Source organism: Pecten maximus, chromosome 14 (genome assembly GCF_902652985.1).
Source record: "Pecten maximus chromosome 14, xPecMax1.1, whole genome shotgun sequence".
NCBI lineage: Eukaryota > Metazoa > Mollusca > Bivalvia > Pectinida > Pectinidae > Pecten > Pecten maximus.
Window position 1 is genome coordinate 24,222,133 of NC_047028.1, and position 21,167 is coordinate 24,243,299.

The 21,167-nt window shown below is 35.0% G+C and overlaps 1 protein-coding gene across 2 annotated transcripts in view; it reads left to right on the top strand.

The window, feature by feature from the left end:
- Positions 1–21,167, top strand: part of LOC117342921 (TSC22 domain family protein 1-like) — a 65,397-nt gene that overhangs the window by 1,731 nt on the left and 42,499 nt on the right. The window lies entirely within an intron of this gene.

Sequence of the window (21,167 nt, forward strand, 5' to 3'; positions counted from 1 at the left end):
CTGTATTTATCTGGCAATAAACCCCTGGTAATAAGCCCACCAATGTATAGTGCATTCCATTATGCTGTATTTCTTATTGAGTCCATTCCGGTGTGGGGCCGCGGTAGTCGAGTGGTTAAGGTGTCTCGATACTTTATCACTAGCCCTCCACCTCTGGGTTGCGAGTTCGAAACCTACCTGGAGCAGTTGCTTGGTACTGGCCATAGGTCAGTGGTTTTTCTCCGGGCACTCTGGCTTTCCTCCACCTCCAAAACCAGGCACATCCTTAAATGATCCTGGCTGTTAAAAGGACGTTAAACTAAACAAACCAAACGAGTCCATTCCCAACTCTGTATCAAAGTTCATGAGTTTGCCCCCTCTCCCATCCCTGGGCTTATTACAGGATAAATACAGTATTTATAACATGTAAAATTTTACTAATTTGATATTTGTTTACAGGTTATTTATATTTTTACAGCCCTCCAGCTTGTTCATCAAGGAATTTCATGCTGCTACCTGATCATGATCAACTCGGTAAATTAAGTATTTTCACTGTTTCTCAGGAAATTAGCTAGAAAATCATAACAAGCTGGTCAACTGTCAGTAATTTGAGCAGCATTGAACATCCAAACACGCCCAAGCATTCAAATGATTAATGATGCAGCATCTTTCTGACAGCAAATGCCGACATCTACTGCAGGACAGTTTGGGTGGATATCCGAGTCTTCTGAATCTGCTATTAAGGTGGCCTATTCCCAATTATCTTTGGTTATTCAGGTAATAAAACAGTTGTTTTGTGCCTTTAATGTCGGTCAACAGTCAAAACTCTTTCCGATGGCCTCAGGGAAACAGTTCATCAGGGTGGTTGCATTTTTTTGCAACACCATGAGGAAAGAGTTTTAACGTTGACTAAGAAAGCATTTATGGTATATATATCAAACAACTGCCTTGTCTCCTGCATGCTGGGTCACAGATTTCAATAAAACATTCTGACTGCAGGTTTTGGTAGTACATGGGACGTTTTGGTCCAATATTTGACAAATTACCGCGAACATATCAATTGTTTAGAGGAACAAGGACGTATCTCCAACATGGAGTGCCTAGAAGTAAAGGGCTGTATCTCAAATTTATCCAATTTTAAGTTTTTCATCAAGCTAAGTTTGACTTTCAAAAGCTGTTTTTGAATTGAAGATCTCTAATATATATAAAGTTAAACTGAAATATAAAGTCTGGGAGCTAATAGTGTTTATCCTGCAGACTGTCCCTTGTTTGATTGTGAAAGAAAAATTAAAAAAAAAAAAAACAACTTTTGACCCATGATCAGGCGTGATCTAATAAGTGCATCTGTCTCTTGAAGTGCACCCCCACCTTTTTCCAGGAAAAGAGGATGAAACATTATGAAAAGTTCTTTATATCTTTTATCTGCTTATATATATATCTTCAGTCTTTTAAACAAAGACTGGATTATTTTCACTGCATAAAGATATATATATGTAAATTTAATAATAATTAATATGGTCAGTATTTCCACTCGGATTTCACCAGGAATCATTTTGCTGTACATTGTTTACATCATTTACCCCTTTTGTGTTTTTGTAATATTGTGACAGTGTGCCTATTAGGTCAAATATGGTACTATTGTTATACTGAAATCTTTTCAAAATAGATTAACGATAAAAAGTTGCAGTAGAAAAACATAACCTGCTGATGCCATGATATTGTGATCATGACTAGTTTGATCTTTCACAAAGACAAATTAATCACCATATTTAACCAGGCATATGCCTGTGACATTGGACAGATAAAAACTATAGCGAGCACATACCGGTAGCTAATATTGTAGGGATACTATAAATATATATATACATTATATGTGAATTTATGTTGACTGTATTAGCTAATTTTTGGGGACCATAAATGAAAAATATGAACTATGATTGAAGTTGATGTGTTGTCAATAGACGATTCACAATGCAGGTGATTTTATTAGGGCTGTAACGATACTTTCCCTCACGATACGATACGAATCTCGATACAGGACCCACGATACGATATGTATCTCGATACATAAAAATGATTTCACAAAATTACAAAAATATAAGATAATTTTTGCTTTCCAGAATTTAATGTTTAAATTTGTTTAGATCTTTAAACATGTTTGTTTACTGTTTCTTTCCCGTCAACTGTTTCGCATGGGAATCCAAATTGTCGCCAAACGGGCGACTTCAATGTTGCAGGTGGTGAGGCAAGTTTCCTCCTCTCGGCCATGTTGCTTTTTGTAGTAGGTTTAGAGAGTGTGCAAAGGGAGACAACTCGTTTATAGTAAGTAATTTAAGGTATCGTGATACCAAGTTTACGTATCGTGTATCGTATCGCGGTTATGTATGACGACATTTATCGTAGTATCGATATATCGTTACAGCCCTAGATTTTATACATTTACCTGTCACCGTGACATACTTGCAATGTTACAGGCAATTATGATATAATTTAAAAAATAACAGCTTGAACTAAACATTTGATATAATAATTTAATAAAATATTTGTATTAATCTGTTATGACTAAAGGGAGACAATCAGTATTCTATATATAAATACATGCAAAATAGTCATGCAGTTGTAATTTCATAAAATATATATATATATATACCAAAAGGGAATTCAACTGCAAGCAGACTCATCACTGATGAGGTCTACTTTCAATTACAATGACTTGAACAATTGACCAATATAAGATTGCTGCTGTGACTTTTGAAAGTGATGGGTACATTTGATATACTATGAAGAAAGTTTATGTAAATCCAACTCTCATGATTTTCTCTCTCAGGTAAAAGAGTAATAACTGTATTTGAAAGAGTTAAACTTGCATTCATGACACCTTGCCCTTTGCCTGCTAGCAGTGCTGATATTACCTAGTTCTGCCACTCACAAGTGGTGAGATTCTCTCTCAAGGCCTACATGTTTGGAAACAGGTTTACAGTATTTTTAGTCAGAATTAGGTTTGAATAGTGTTTAACTAACATTCATGTCAAATAGAAATTCAAAATTTATATTTAAAAAAAAAACATAAAAAATGTGTCTTTAAAAAGCACGTAGACTAAGCAACGAATCAATTACTTGCATGTAGGTATATAGCTTGTTGACTAATAGCCACTTTATCTACCAAAGAATTTATGCAAGGAAATATATCATACATATATATCAAAGTCTTTGTACCATGAACTTCCTGGTAAATCCTTTTTTTGAGATAACAGAGGAGTATTATATTTGCTCTTATGCAGTAGCACATACATGACAAGTTAATTTGAAACCTAAGAAATTGCAATGATTGCATAATAGGATATATAGTTAAAAGTACATGCATAATTTTATATGTTTGTTAGTTTGATTTATATTTGATTTATAAATTGATGTTTCAAAATCCAGAATTTTGGGGAAATCAGCCCAAGATCCAAAATTGGGAAATTCTGTGGTGTTTATGACAATTTTGTGAATTTCGATTGGCGGTTGTGCAAAGCAAGAATAAAACAAAGATAAGTTGTCAATAGATGAATCTATTTTGGTAAAATTTGTACCTTATGGTGTAAAATGGCATTATTGTAGACAGTTGAAAAGCCCACAACACTGAATGCTGGAGCCTTCATTTGATGGGAACTGAAAGTTATAATCTGAAAAAAGCGAATTTGTTATGGAATTTCAGATTGAAATTAGGAAGAATCACCATTAAGCCTTGATTAATCCCTGAATAAGTAGATCAAGGGACTGGGTGACAATGGATGATGCGAGCCATTTTGTAGTCCTATCACACTGAAATATCGCTAAGTGGACACAATACAATGGTAACCACTTGGTCACATTATACGGTCACTCATTAAAACTGAATGTCAAGAAGAAGGCAATTATATTTTCGGCTTGTCTCAGTCCGTAGACGGAACCTATAAACTCCCTCTCTTGGGTGGATACTCAACACTTCATTCAAAAATAAAGTATTGCCATGTGAGTCATTAGGAAAGAAAAACTGAACATTCAAGGAAAGAGATATTAGATCTTAAATTTATTACGGGCGCATTGTGATTTTGTGCATAACAATATAATTCCAAAGTCTACAGGGAGCTGTCGCATTGCTCACCTCTATACACATGCTGATACAGTAGGTAACATTTTATTACATTCCCCGACTTGCAAGGCTGGACATAGTTATGTAGAAGGGAAGGATGCTGAGGACAGCATCTGGTATATGACACAGAATCAGTGTCCGAGATTTGCATCAGAATTTCAACATATACTGTTAGTAACTAATAAGTAGTGGTGGATCAATATACCGATGAACCAATACGTCTCAATATAGCCAGATGTTTCAGTATGTTGATGCATAAGCTTTGGCAGTATCGATACACATATCCAAAAATAGCTTCCACTTTCATTTTGTTGACAGAGTGCAAAAATGTTTGAAACCTGAGCACTGTATGCAACCTGAGCACTGTATGTTTGTCATATAGTAAACAACATCCAGGTTATTTGCCATATATTAAATATGCTGCCAGCATGGTCAAGGGTATTGTCGACTTGTACATGTATTTGAAAAAGGCTAACAATGATGTCGCTCATTCCAACAAAGAGAAAAAACTAATCTAAACACGCACTTGTTATTGAGACAACATTAAACAACAATAAATAGCGCTCCTAGCACTGAAAATTGTACCGTTAATAATTCCATTGCCATTGAGCCTTTGAGCATGACTGTTACGTCAGAGCACCATGTGCTAGGGGAGATAATTTGCCATTTTTATGATATGCTTAGGTCTGCATATTTTACAAATGATGTACAAATGCTAGTCAGATATCAATCTTAAGCCCAAGATTGTGTTCCCCTTTCCGGGTTTGGAGTCAAATGTGCAGGGTACCATATGCAACACATTCACTTCAGATAAACGGGAACTTGTGGAATGCATCAATAAAAACTATAAATATTGAAGCCAATGTGATATCAGGATATCAGTTGATCTTTTGAGATGACTTGATCATGGAAGAAGGCACTCTTAAGTTCATTACAACATTAACAAGCTTAACATGACCACATGAGTCCCAGGTACATAGAGGGATTTTTGTTAACACATATTTTATTACAATAATTATTTTCTCAAACAAATTATGAATTTGACATTATTTTTTTCATTTTTATTGTAAACATTGAACAAAGTTTGAATGATATGATGCATGATTTCAATTTTATCTGTACAAATACATGTACAGTACTCCTAGCTATATTAGATGATTACACCCTGAGGAACTACAGTGATTGGAGGTTATCATATAACAAACAACAAAGACTTATTGTTGGACAATAATTTGGCTTTAAATTAACAGTTATAATTAGCACTTTAATTATTACTAATAGTATAAACATGTCTAAGATCGACCACACTACCCTGAGGTCCAACATAGCCATGTGTGACAATATTGTCGGGTGTATGTAGCATCTGTTCAAAGAATATGAAGGAAGGGGGATAAATAATAGTTCGAGGAATGCAGGGTTTTCGATGAATGTAAGTTCTAGTTTATGATTCAATGTTTATTTTCGAAGAGTATATAAGGATGTGGTTGGGACCAAGGGAGCAGGTTGACAAATAGGAGGTATTTGAGTAATGCAGAGTATGTGGGTTTTTGCTGTATATATCGTATTCGCTGTAATTAAAGTCCCTCCCCTTTCCGATGGAGAAATTGAAATTATGTAAACATTCCACCTTATTGTGAAACAAATTCAAAATAAGTCATTACTTTTAGACTTTTTGTCCATAACATAAATATAGTTACCTTAATAAGCACCCTATCTTTAACTATTTTTAACCGCCCTGGGTGCTAATTACGACAGATACGGTATAGGCGTATCACATACCTTATTTCTACCATGTACAGTATATATATACCTGATCTACCGGGGCATGCAGTTGACCCTTTATTTTTAGCAATTTCAGAAGTAAAGTCACAATTCTCAGAAATTTAATTAAGACCCAAAACATTGTCAAGCAGACATGTCTGTTCAAATTCAAACATCAGACTGATAGTCAAATCTCGTGTTAAGTGTGTACTGGATGCCTAGATACTGTTGTAGTTGGAAAGCATTGTACGTTCTTGACTTATTCACTCATTGTGTCAAAATTGTCAAATGTTTTTCTGCAACATAGCTACGAGATATTTCAAAAAGTGTGTTAGCCTGACTTACACAGTCATCTGTGTAAAGAGTTGGAATATATAGCAGTATGTAGCATTTGTATGTAAAATTGATGTCTTCTAAAGGAATTGTTTTCTCAAGAATGTTTAACTTTGCTACATTAATTTTTCAAAAATGTAGATCATCAAGATGCAATTCAGTTGTGCACATGTTGTGTAGATCAAATCTGTGTATATTTGTTTTCATATTTCATTTATGTCCTTGTGACAACAAAAGGCAGGATATTTATGTATTCGTCATTCTCAATATTTGTTTTTCTTCTTTAAAGTGGCTTGAAATGTTGATGAAGATCAATAGGTACATGTACACCTAGAGTTATTTGGTTAATAAATGCATTGTGTGTGAATCAGAGGAAGTATGGAATGTGTACTTGGCAACATATGGGCATCTTATACAAAAACTCCACACTTTATAAATCAGTACTAGATTGTACTGTACATCCCATCCATGTCTCCTCCACAAAGTAGACATAGAGCCAAGTGGTTTCTTTTACTTTTGTGTACAAGTCTCCCATAATTTTGTTAGAATAAATGACCTTGCCCTACTTTCAAATTTCAAGATTATTTCAATATTTTTTATTTAAAAATGGCTGCTATTTGATATCAAGCAGTAGAATACTGAGATGAATTGCTGTCATGTATATATATGTCAACTTATTTCTTTCGTCAACAGTTACTGAAAAGGAAGGCCATGTATTTCTGTTCTTTAAAAAAAAAGACTTATATCAGCTTTTAAAATCTCAGGATTTCAGTCTTCGAATAAAGTCTTCTCTCTAGAAGCTGCATGCTGAATTGATGACAATATAATTAGGACAAATTGAAGAGGACCAATTTTTGCCAAAAACACCACAAAATACTACTTCAAGATAGAGTTCTATTATCTTACCCCACCAGAATTGATTTCCCACTTCGTTCAGGAAAATGTGTGTTTTTACTCTGGATGGATAAAGGGACATCAGCATCCTCACCTGTTCTAAGTCAAGATTATCCTGTCTGGTGGAGATTTTGCTGTCTTAGGCCATGTTCATAATAACATAGGAGATAACAGGTTATGAACGTTAACAGACATATATATATATATATATATACATAGAAATTAATATTTTTGGAATATAAAAATTACATTGACCTTGAAACTACGCAATTGTTTTATAATGTTTAAAATGTAAAAATTAGCTAGTCAAGAGCGTGTTTTAAAAAGGCAGGATAATTGAAATACAATTACAGCAGTTTTGATGGCATTTCACAGAAAATTTGTTTTGATCTGCCTGCTACCAGAGTAGCTCATAAAATGCCAATCTGAGTCCTTTACACCAGCAGTAGCAGATAATGCTTCATAAGTAAAAAAGATTTAAAATATACTTCAATAATTCTTCACAGTCGCAGGTTATATATATAATTATCAGTAAACCAAGATTGCTTAACAGTCGAAAAGTTTCATGCAGTTTATGTATTTTTTTTCACATGGGAAATTTTACCCAATTTTCATGCAGTTTATGGATCAAATGTTTGAGTGCAGTTTTAAGTAGGATGATTAATGTAATATCATAGGTGAAATGTATAATTCTGAGACAGAACTGTTTAACAGTATTTTAAATATATAAGCTAGTTTGAATTTGAAAGGTGAAGCAAATGCAATGAGCATTGGTAACACTATATGGTAATTGGTTATATTATTTCCCTGTGACAGGCAATATCAGTTGTCATTTGTCAATTGTATTTTCCTAGGTGTGACTTATTATACAAATATACATATCGACAAGAAGTCCTTAATGTACCACAATTTGTGAGTGATAACATAAAAGGCCATATATATAGGTAGATTGGAAACTTGATCAATAGTCTTGTCTAAATCTGTTGTAAGTGATAAGGCTGATCTCATGCTTTAGTCATTCAAAATATAGGTGTTTTAGGATCTGGTGGTTAAACTGAATAGAAACACTGCCGGATCAATACACTTTCTCCACCGTAATAATATACCATGTGCTTTTGACAGTTTGGTTTTCAGAGCATTTTCCCATGTAGCACTCAATCACAATGACCTAGGTTATTATTCCATCAATTTACCAGTATGTTGTTTAACACTAGGAATTTTATTGGGGAATTAATTGTGCTCCAACACATTATAGCTGTATAGCTTGTCTACTGCTTTTCGGACATTTGGCCAGCACCAGTAAATTAATGCTCTACTGGATATTTTTCACACTGTTTTAGCATGCGCTTGCAATTGTATATTCATGCTGCTTCAGGTTGCTAGACAAATGTTTTCCTCGGTGGTGAAACCAACTCACTGAAAGGAAAACAGGTTTGATTATTGATACCCATACAAATTATACGATTTTAAAATCACACAACATTTTTATACTTCAAATTTTCATTATTTCAAAATTCATCGTAAATTCTTTTGCATCATGATGCACCACAGGATATGAAATGAGACAGTGATGACCGTCAAAAAATGTTTGTCCGACTTATGGATATCATCAATAGAGTAACATTACAAAATTTTATTGCAAAAGTCTGATGTCCTTGGTGATGTCATGATTTTTTCCATGTATCTAATTTGTGCCCAAATATAGAAAGAAATGACAATAGCAGACATGTATAATTCTATTGTTTTATGTGTGTATGCCTTGTTTAGAATTCTTGGTGACAGTCAAGCTGTAAGCTTGCTGGGCATTGACTTCTATACAATGGAACGGACACGTTCATTGAGACATTGACCCATTTTGTTCAATGTCAAATGTTCATATGATGAGCACCACTTCACGTAAACATTTGGTGACATAAGTGCAGTTCCTTCAGCAGGTTCAGGGTAAAATATCCTTACAAGCCCTTAAATACTACTATATACTTACATGTACTGATATCGAATCTGCCAAAGAATGCAGATGATCAGATTATCCTCTGTAGCGTGATCCATCTTTTCCCTATAAACAGATTCCTACTTCTCCATCTCTCCATCCATACATCACTTCTGATGCCTGATTGTTGAATTTTCGATTAAATTTGCCAAAGAATGTAAACGATTGATCGCCACATTATAGTGTCCTCTGTGTAGGTTGATCCGTCTTGTCCCCAAGAATATACCTTCTTGTCTATAGTCGTTAAATGTCACTTAGCCACGACATGGTACTCTATATGTCGCTTTGGATTATTGCCCGATTGCAGTTTGCTGAATTTTGGATATTATATACTATACTGTGTATTGAAATAGGATCTTGATCATGATTGCCATGAAAAAAATAATATGCTTAATTGGTATCCTCTGCTGTTCCAGAAGGCAAACCAGTGAAAATGTCTAAATTTGTATTAAATGTGTATGAATGTTGAAGTGTGGACTTTTCATCAACTGGTATTGCAGAACTATTACCGATATTTGATGCAGTTGTTGAAGTTGATGTATTGATATATATATATAAACTTACAAAATAATTTTATGACAAGGATGTGTTCTTATTAACATCCTGTCACTTAGGTTAAGTACTCTTCTTAACAACAAGTTACTCTGACCTATATAAGATATTTTTGTCTACTTCTCCCCTCTTAAATGCAATAATCATTCAAAATGAAAAAAAGCATTTCTTATCATTTCCAAATATCCTAAAACAAATAGTGCTTGCATGGACATGTCAGAGCTGTGATAACATTCAATACCTCTTTATTCAGTGGTGGGGTTTGTTAATATTGTGCTCTCTTGTCTGTTTGATAGACATGCTTGTATATCACCTGTTGCAAATAAAGCTTGTACAGCATACAGACATTTGGTTATAATTGATGAGAGTTTTTATCTTTCGCAAATTAACAAGGGTCAAACAAGCCAAGGAAATGTTTTATGGATAAAAACAAATTGTTGATCGTCTAATCAGCAGAATCAATTAATAAACATCAAAATTTTTAACGTAAAATGGCATTGTTGGAGGTCATGGCATTAAAGAGCTGGGGAAATCCAGTTGCCCGACACCAAGGATATACCAGGTTTTTGGGCTTTAGCAACTTTCAATTGTCTGATCAGAGAATCTGGATTCTGCGAAACTACCATAAAACATCTAATAAGGGCACCTGCTCTAAGAAAGAAGGCTCTCACACTTTTTGTACAAGATTTTTTAACATGAAGAAACTGTTGACACTGGTTAAGAATGTAATATCCACAAATAAATCCATTGATTTAACACGAGATTTGTACTTTTTCAGTGACTTTCTAAAAATTTCTTGTTATTTCCTGGGTTACACATGACCAACTTTGCTAGGGGACATGTCACATGTTAGGCTAACCTATCTAACATGAGTTGAAATAAAAGAAAATAGTTTCATTGTCATTAACCCAGCACAAAATGTGACTAATATCAGATAAATACTGTCAGCTTCTTAGGAATTAACTGGAAGCTTTTGCAATGAAAAATACGAAACTTCAGTCTGGCTAGCTCTACAGCTGTCGTATTGACAAACAATATGGCTGCTCTTTGTTGCAGGAACATTGTGCTTCAGTCCATGCCACCACATGATGACTTTACAGTAAAAGATTTTGTAACTAATAACAATGATAGATAATAACAAGTCTGACTATCTAGAGGAAACGATCACTAAAATATATCAAAACACTGCCAAAATCAGTCTGTCTCAGAATGATTACTAAAATATGGACCCCAAAAAAGGACACCCCCCCCCCCCCCCCCCCCTAATAACTGCATTTGGATTTGGCGTCCTTATTAAGCATTATTCGGTAAGTAACTGACAATTCACAGGGCAAATGGATTTCTGTAGTCATGAGAAAGTGCTTTGTAAGTAAGTTGACACCTTCAGTGACATCTTTATGATGTCACTATACCCAAATGTCATTGTTGTACCTAGTACTCGGTATTGATGTTTTTCTCTCTCACTCTCTTACCTGCATTTTTCTCTGCAGTGTATTCATTGTTCTTCATGACTTATATAAATTGCTGATAGAAGAAACTATGACTCCTAATTAATTATAACAGATCAATGCCAGTTTCCGTGAGCACTGAACTTGATAAACATGTACCTATTGTGCTGGACAGATTTTTACAGGTTGATTTCTTTTGATATTGAATGCTGAATTAAAACTTCTATGGGGAAATATTGGAGTTCCTTTTGGAAGTGTACTGTACAATCATTCGGGGCTGTGTACAAGTTGTGAGTCATCTCCAATGTATGTTTATTATAGTGTTGGTCTCCCTGGTAAGTATATATATACAAGATTGTCAACCTCCCCAGCTGTCCCCTATCTAGTGCAGTACTTGTGTATAGGTCAACTTGGTATCTACAAGTAAACTATTTATATAATAAGAAGTTGTATATGGACAGGTCAATATATATACATGGGTAAATCTGTACAGGTCAATTCTATAATAAGTTAAACCTCATCAGACTGTAGTTAGCTTGGTACCATATTTACCTGATAATGCGCCCATGTTCAATCTGATTAGACTGTTCAACCTCAATACCATACCGTATTTATCTGGTAATACATCCATATTATATCTCGTCAGACCGTTCAAACTACCTTATTTATCGGGTAATACATTCATACAATTTTAAGTATAAATGCTAAGGAATTAAATTTTTGTCCTGCACTTAGGCAACCCCTTGGTTTGTGTCCAAAGATAGTTGTTGGTCCTCAGGGCTGATACAGTATAAATTTGATAGGCCCCTTGAATTGTGGAAATTTGTTTTAAGTGAAGATATATAAAATAACATCCATTAGTTTTGGTATTAAATGTGAAACCTTCCAGAATTATGAAAAATGAAAAGTAAAATGGTGCGGAACAGTAGAATGATCAGGAAAGAAAGATGGAATTGCAGAGAATTTGTCTTATGTCCCCCAAACAAAGGGGTGGGGAGGGGGGGAGTATTGTTTTTGCTCCATTTCTTATTATTATTCTTATTTCTTCTCATTTCTTCCACTGCGGAGGTTTCCATCACTTTTCCTCAGAAACTACTGGGAGACAGACATACTCATTAGGGTTGATGGGGTTGTGCACGCAATTGGAAATCCAAGATGGCTGCCAGAGCCCATTTCCGTTTTTGGATTTCAATCTCCAATTTCAGTAAAAAAATTGTACTAGAGGTATTTTAAGGATGCCTAATAATGTTGTAACATTTTCGGAAATTTTGGGTGCCATGGTAACGAAACAGATGCCTCTGATTGGTCGAAATTTAGATATCGTCTGATGAAGGTGAAAATTGGGGCAATGAGGTATGCTGAACAACATGGAAACATTTCGGAAAAGGTCGGTTGGTATGATAACCGAAGTTGGTATGTAAGTGTTACTTATAAATTTGCCTAATTTTACACAGAACAATTTCGATTCTCACTCTGGTTGAAAAATGGGGTAAAAAAAACACTCGCCAAAAATTAATGTAACGCAAGTATGCTGCATGTGGTTGGAAATTTTAATATCAGGTACATTCAAATATCTGGTATAAACTCAAGATAGACAAATATTTTTACTACAGTATTCAGTAGGTTATTAGCTGGAATATCTTTGGGAAAATATTTAAACTTGTCAGTTTTAGATCACGGAATGTCTTTCCGTCAAAGATAGATATGTATACATGGATCTAGACTGATCCACATTACAATATCAAGTTTTTCAGATGTCATAAATATGAAACAGACTTCTAGGAAGTATAATTGTGGAGTTCTGACTGTATTGTTTATGGTGGTGGTGTTGACTGATAGTTTACGTTACACACAATAGACAGCATTTCATTACTGATTTTACTGTCAACTTCCTTGTTGAAAATGTATGCCATTTGGGAACAGCTGTTTGAAGAATAATGAAGTTTTGCATAGATTTTTTTTCACCTGAATTTTAACATTTCAACTTTGCTATTGTTTAACTGAATACATATATATTATCATTGTGATTTTTATTTCAATTTTTGTTGCAAACTACGATCACAAATTGGCTGGAGGTATATATCATTACACTTCACCTGTCCGTCTGTCGCCAATTGTATGTGGCTTAACATAAATATCAAGTGTCTTGTAATCAGAAACTCATACACCAAGTGTCTTGTAATCAGAAACACATACACCACCAAGTGTCTTGTAATCAGAAACACATACACCACCAAGTGTCTTGTAATCAGAAACTCATACACCACCAAGTGTCTTGTAATCAGAAACACATACACCACCAAGTGTCTTGTAATCAGAAACACATACACCACCAAGTGTCTTGTAATCAGAAACACATACACCAAGTGTCTTGTAATCAGAAACACATACACCACCAAGTGTCTTGTAATCAGAAACACATACACCACCAAGTGTCTTGTAATCAGAAACTCATACACCAAGTGTCTTGTAATCAGAAACACATACACCACCAAGTGTCTTGTAATCAGAAACACATACACCACCAAGTGTCTTGTAATCAGTAACTCATTCACCAAGTGTCTTGTAATCAGAAACACATACACCACCAAGTGTCTTGTAATCAGAAACACATAAACCACCAAGTGTCTTGTAATCAGAAACTCATACACCAAGTGTCTTGTAATCAGAAACACATACACCACCAAGTGTCTTGTAATCAGAAACACATACACCAAGTGTCTTGTAATCAGAAACACATACACCACCAAGTGTCTTGTAATCAGAAACACATACACCACCAAGTGTCTTGTAATCAGAAACTCATACACCAAGTGTCTTGTAATCAGAAACACATACACCACCAAGTGTCTTGTAATCAGAAACACATACACCACCAAGTGTCTTGTAATCAGAAACACATACACCACCAAGTGTCTTGTAATCAGAAACTCATACACCAAGTGTCTTGTAATCAGAAACACATACACCACCAAGTGTCTTGTAATCAGAAACACATACACCACCAAGTGTCTTGTAATCAGAAACACATAAACCACCAAGTGTCTTGTAATCAGAAACACATACACCACCAAGTGTCTTGTAATCAGAAACACATAAACCACCAAGTGTCTTGTAATCAGAAACACATACACCACCAAGTGTCTTGTAATCAGATACACATACACCACCAAGTGTCTTGTAATCAGAAACACATACACCACCAAGTGTCTTGTAATCAGAAACACATAAACCACCAAGTGTCTTGTAATCAGAAACACATACACCACCAAGTGTCTTGTAATCAGATACACATACACCACCAAGTGTCTTGTAATCAGAAACACATACACCAAGTGTCTTGTAATCAGATACACATACACCACCAAGTGTCTTGTAATCAGAAACACATACACCACCAAGTGTCTTGTAATCAGATACACATACACCACCAAGTGTCTTGTAATCAGAAACACATACACCACCAAGTGTCTTGTAATCAGTAACTCATTCACCAAGTGTCTTGTAATCAGAAACACATACACCACCAAGTGTCTTGTAATCAGAAACACATAAACCACCAAGTGTCTTGTAATCAGAAACACATACACCACCAAGTGTCTTGTAATCAGAAACACATACACCACCAAGTGTCTTGTAATCAGAAACTCAAACACCAAGTGTCTTGTAATCAGAAACACATACACCACCAAGTGTCTTGTAATCAGAAACACATACACCACCAATTGTCTTGTAATCAGAAACACATAAACCACCAAGTGTCTTGTAATCAGAAACACATAACCACCAAGTGTCTTGTAATCAGAAACACATACACCACCAATTGTCTTGTAATCAGAAACACATAAACCACCAAGTGTCTTGTAATCAGAAACACATACACCACCAAGTGTCTTGTAATCAGAAACACATTCACCACCAAGTGTCTTGTAATCAGAAACACATACACCACCAAGTGTCTTGTAATCAGAAACACATAAACCTCCAAGTGTCTTGTAATCAGAAACACATAAACCACCAAGTGTCTTGTAATCAGAAACACATACACCACCAAGTGTCTTGTAATCAGAAACACATACGTATACACCACCAGGTGTCTTGTAATCATAAAGATCCATACATCAGATGTCTTGCTATCAGAAAAACATACACCATTGCATCTTCAATATGGGCTCAAACTTAATGGTTTACGTTGTGTGAAACTAAGGCTGTGTAGAGCTCTTACTAGGTATGTAATGATTCACAAATAATATGGATTCAAATGTAATGATTTACATGGTACAAAACTAAGGCTGTGTACAGCTCTTATTCACTAGTAATTGGGTTCAAATGTAATGATTTACATGGTACAAAACTAAGGCTGTGTACAGCTCTTATTCACTAGTAATATTGGGTTCAAATGTAATGATTTACGTGGTACAAAACTAAGGCTGTGTACAGCTCTTATTCACTAGTAATATTGGGTTCAAATGTAATGATTTACGTGGTACAAAACTAAAGCTTTGTGTACAGCCTTATTCACTAGTAATATTGGGTTCAAATGTAATGATTTACGTGGTACAAAACTAAGGCTGTGTACAGCTTTATTCACTAGTAATATTGGGTTCAAATGTAATGATTTACATGGTGCAAAACTAAGGCTGTGTACAGCTTTATTCACTAGTAATATTGGGTTCAAATGTAATGATTTACGTGGTACAAAACTAAGGCTGTGTACAGCTTAATTCACTAGTAATATATGGTTCAAATGTAATGATTTACATGGTACAAAACTAAGGCTGTGTACAGCTCTTATTCACTAGTAATATTGGGTTCAAATGTAATGATTTACGTGGTACAAAACTAAAGCTGTGTACACTTGTGGGAAAGGAATGCTGTACTGTCTCTTTCACTGGAAATTCACCAAGATTCAAAGTTTTATTGATCTTGATAGTTGTAGCTGCACCTCCAATATATATACACTGGTGCAGTAGTATTTGGTGCGAGACCTGCATGCCAAGACAAATGATGAGTTTTATCAAAAAAGCTGAATGAAACAGATTTAATTTAACATTGCATTGACAAAAATATATACATGTACCAGGAAAATGATGAGCAAAAAAATCCTTCTGAAATATCATGTAATTGTATTTCAGAACACACATCTGATCGAAACTTTGCTGTAGAAATTGATCTCGAGATTTGGACATATCATTTATTCTACTTGTTGTCTGCTTCCGTCTAGAAATCTGTCTGTGTCTATATATCATACCTTCAAATATTTGTGGTGGGATTTCCTGCTGTGCTGAAATACCAAATGTATTTCCTCTTTCTAAATATAAGCAAATTACAACTAAATACAAACTATTCCTCTTGCCTGTTCATAGATTTGTAAAACATTTTAAAGAAATTATTGTTGGTTTACAATGTCAAAAAAAAATCACCAATTTTCGTGTCAATTTAATTGATGCAGCCTATTTAAGTCATTTTTGTAGTTGAGTGTCATAGAATCGAAACATTACACATTCCAAAGATGGTTTTAACATGGAAGATTTAACTTGGATCACTTCGTAACAAGAAACTTTGTAATAGAAACTATATATACTTTGAGTTTGAAATGTAAACTGTAAAATCCAATATATTTACTGTGAGTTTGAAATGCAAAGTGTAAAATCCACCCGTTAATTAGTAGTTGGTATATAGAGGAGACAATTACACAGTAGTCATTATAATCAAATGGAACTTTTTGAAAAATCTAAGAAATCCTTTTTTCTTTATGTAATGTATCAATTTGTGGTCTGTGGTGTATTCTTATTTGAATATGAGCTAGAGTCCATGCAGGGAAACTGTTTGTTTTGGGTGTAATTATACACTTGCATTTCCTTCATTTGTGTATTCCATTATTACGCACGTTATCAATATCCCTTTTCTTTACAATCCGTCTGTGGAAGGACATTTACTGTGTGGTTTAATTTGATCAAATCAAACAGGCTATTTTGATTTAGCGCTGTTAGAAAAATCCCCTTCAGGACTTTACAACCTCAGTCAATGGTGATTTTTACGTCAATAACCAGACAGCTTACTTAGTGAAAGATATACAAGGAAGGGTTAAAATAGGGTCACGTGGAGGTCATCTGGAGGTCACAGGTCTACTGAGGCGAAACAGACCGGAAAAATCATATCAATGCAGTTGGGTACATTCTTGGTCAGCTGAATTTTTAATTTCCGCTTTTAATTATTATAATTATATTGCAAGAAAGGTTTATTTTGATTATTTCAATTAATTGGAAAACACTTATAATGAATCAAGATGTCACTAATTCATTCCCTGTTTACAGCATTCATGAGTAATCAAAAATTGTGTCACCAATGTTGGACAGAAATCTGAATACCGTATGCTATGATATACCTTGTATGTTTAAATCTGAATAAGAGGGATTAAAGCACAAAAAGAAAACTTGAAGTTAATTATGAGATATCATTAATATTGGAAACAAAAAAGGTACTTTTATAATTATTTGCAAATTAAGAAAGAAAATCCATGCTTTCCACCATGCACCTTCATTTATCAGGAACTCCTAGGTTTTTTTAAACTGTTTAATCAAAATTATATTTTGTCTTGAACAAGTTTTTAAAAGACAATTGCCATCCAAGAACACTTTCTGAATAAAAAGTAAACTTCATTTAGGGATTGTACAAATTAATCATTATAAACCTTTTGGAACGATTTTTCAGGTGCCCAAACAGAAGTAAGAAAAATCAATTTAATTATATACTCGTAATCAGTTTTGTTTCATAAAGGGGATGATTATATTATTCAATGGTTGCAAAGTCCTGTCTGTGTTCTCTAAGCTTTGTCCTGGATCCAAAACCTTGTCCAAATACAAGCCCAACTTGTCATCACAGGTATAATATGGTGTGTGGTAATAAGTCATAGCACCTGTTGTTTGATACAAGGTAACTAATGAACTGTCACTAGTTTAAATGGGCCAGACACTGATCTGGTATGGACTGGTTATGTCAGAGGTTTGTACAACAGTGAAGTCAACACTATTGTTTGTCACATGTCATAACACGGAATCCTGTCCAGTTCTTCATACTGGTATCAGTTGGTGGATAGCAGGATTTACATTGAGGAATTAACTGTCTCTGTTTACAAGTCATTACCTGGATAATCGGACGTCATATAGCTAACAGCTGATTCTGAAATCAAGGAGGAAAAACTTCATCGACAAATGTGTGGTTGGCGGAAAATGTCAATGTTGTAAGGATATATACTGTGTTTGTAATGCCTGCGTCATGACTAAGTTTAGCAAGGATACAGCCAGATAGGTTAACTGTGACGCAAAACAGTCCTGTTCCCAGCCACTACACTTAATGCCAGAGGATGGATTATCTTGCATCATATGACAACCTGGTCTGATCTTGTCGAAGTTGTTCAGTTCTCTACATTGGATAGGTTGTACTACAAAAAGCGTGTGTTATGAACTTAAAAGTTATCTGTAAACTGACTACCGGGATCAGTGAACTTTCATATGGAAATATACAGTGAATTTGTCTATATGGGCTTTAATTCAGAAAGTTTTTTAATTTCAATATAATATGCAAATTTATGTATAGTTTGCATCAGTTATATTAAGGCATTAGAAACATCAGCTACAGTTGTTGTGATATTTTCCTGAGGGCTGTATATAAAATGTTAACCTACATCATAATGGACCCCAGGGTAATCTGAACCTTTCTGGCCGTCAAAAGGGTGAAAAATAACCTATTTTGTACTTAGTTGTACTAAACTGTGCTAGCTAGCAATGCAACGTATTTGATTGAGCACAACTCTTCCGACACAGAATTTGATGTTTCGAGTTTTGTACGGTGACTGATCGAGTGGTCAAGAACTGATATAACTACATGTGACTTATTGCACCTATGGTCAATATTGAGTCACAGAGTCAGTGCCTCAGGTATTGCCTGATAGCCCATATCACACTCAATGATGATGTCTGTGGGAACTTATATATAAAATTCTTAATGTGAGGTCGGTCTACATCCATAAAACATACAGAGGTCAGCCTAGATTACTTATACCTGTCGGGACATTCCAGGGATTTGTTTGAGTCACTGCTGGACGTTTCTGTATGTAAACAGCTTGGTGTAGGACACTGGATACTGTGTTTATATGACAACAGGTGAAAACCAGATACTACAATCAATTAAATGTGATTGTATTGTATAGGAAAAAATTGATGGTTAAAGGCATAATATTCACGGAAAGCTTGCTGATTCTATCTTGGATTTGAGACAACTGGATAATATGTAAATTGTTACGAAACAAAACCGGTTAAATTCAATATTGAGGATGTATGTCAAAACTGACATGTGCATTGATGGCTGTGATTGTGGTTGGATCAAATGCGAAAAAATGCAAGATATCCTTTGTGTGGTTTTCTGAGGTTAGATATCCTTTGTGTGGTTTTCGGAGGTTATTTTAAGAAACACAGGTGGATTAATTTGAGATATTTACCTACATTACACCTGACTGAATCACACTAAAATTCTATTTTAAGCAAATTGAACGGCTGGCTATATGTTTGGTCCAGTTTTGATGGATGTGATTATAATACTTGGATGTCCAGGTGTCAGGAGTAGATATGATGCAGAAATACTACATTAGTGTCATACCTGTATCAACCGTCTGACATTCACAATTCTGTGTTAAAAGAGATGTCACATGCATTTGAGTTACGTGTGAAAGTTTCCTGCAGTTTGAATCAAGACATATCTTCAACTTTTCTGAAATTGATCGTAACCATATTGCTCGATGAGCTCAGTTTATAGAATCAATTTTAACAGATAAACTTTTGTTGAATTTGAATTTATAGACACAGGGGATTAAAACATGATGGAGATGTGAAATAATACCTGGCTTTTCTTCATTGAACTTGTCAGTATATATGCTGGAGAATGACAGATTCTGAAATGTCGAATGTAGCGGAGAATCAAGACAATGACGAAAGTCCCGACGAATCTCATTCTCAACACCTGTCGCTTTATAATGAACAAACAAACCTATCTAGAGGAAACTCCCCAACATCTCTACAAGAATTCCAGTGGCCTTTTGATTCCGGCCACCAGTTGTCCCCTCTCCCCCAGGAAATGTTGCCCACACCTCCGGGGGCAGGGTTTTGGACGGTGAGCCACCAGGATCAACATTTCCACCCTGAACAAACCTGGCCCCAGAGTGACTCGAGTTTATCTCCCAGGGATTACGTGTTGGTTTATTACTATTGTGCCTTTAGTCGACGACTGTCTGTTCAACAAAACAAGATGCCATCAATACTTGACCACAATCAGAACGCTGTGTAAGTACGTATACATAGTCCATATAATTAGTTCCCCGTCATGAAAGTACATAAATCTGAAAAATGTCAAAGCTATGTTTACAATAGCTGTATTTTGTACAACTTGTTTAAAAATATAAAATATATTGACTATGTCTGCTATTATATCTGTGATTATGCATTTTATCATAGCTCCGGGCCTTGCTCTCATTTGTAGATTAATTGGTATTCGTACATATTACTGTAGGTCACTTATATTTTGCGTGGGATTTATTTTTGCGCATTCACAAGCCAGGAGAGTCAATCGTGGATAAAAATCCTCCAGGATTATTTGTATGAAAATAAGACCTTGGAATGGTGGTCAAGCTATCAGATACTGATATAGGAGTCTTGCGAAGTCTATTAATTTATTAGCTATCATTTGCAAATTTAAAATCATTTCTAAATCAACATTCGTAAAATCATGTTTTCGAGAGATCATCCAAAAAATATGTAGACAATACATCAGAAGACACTGACACGTTGTCCGCACATTTATGGACTGTATACCATTGGTATCCATGTTGTCCTCCAGAATTAACCCCTTACAAACGACATCCAGGAACGTTGTGCCTCCAACCCCTCTTAGTGATCCTTCCCACAATGTTTTATAAAAAATATTTCGTGTATAAGAAAACATATATAAATGTACATCTGACTCATTTCATTATCAGGGCATGACTCTACAATTTTGTGAAGTATATTTATTTATTTCAACACGGCCCAGTGAGCTGTAT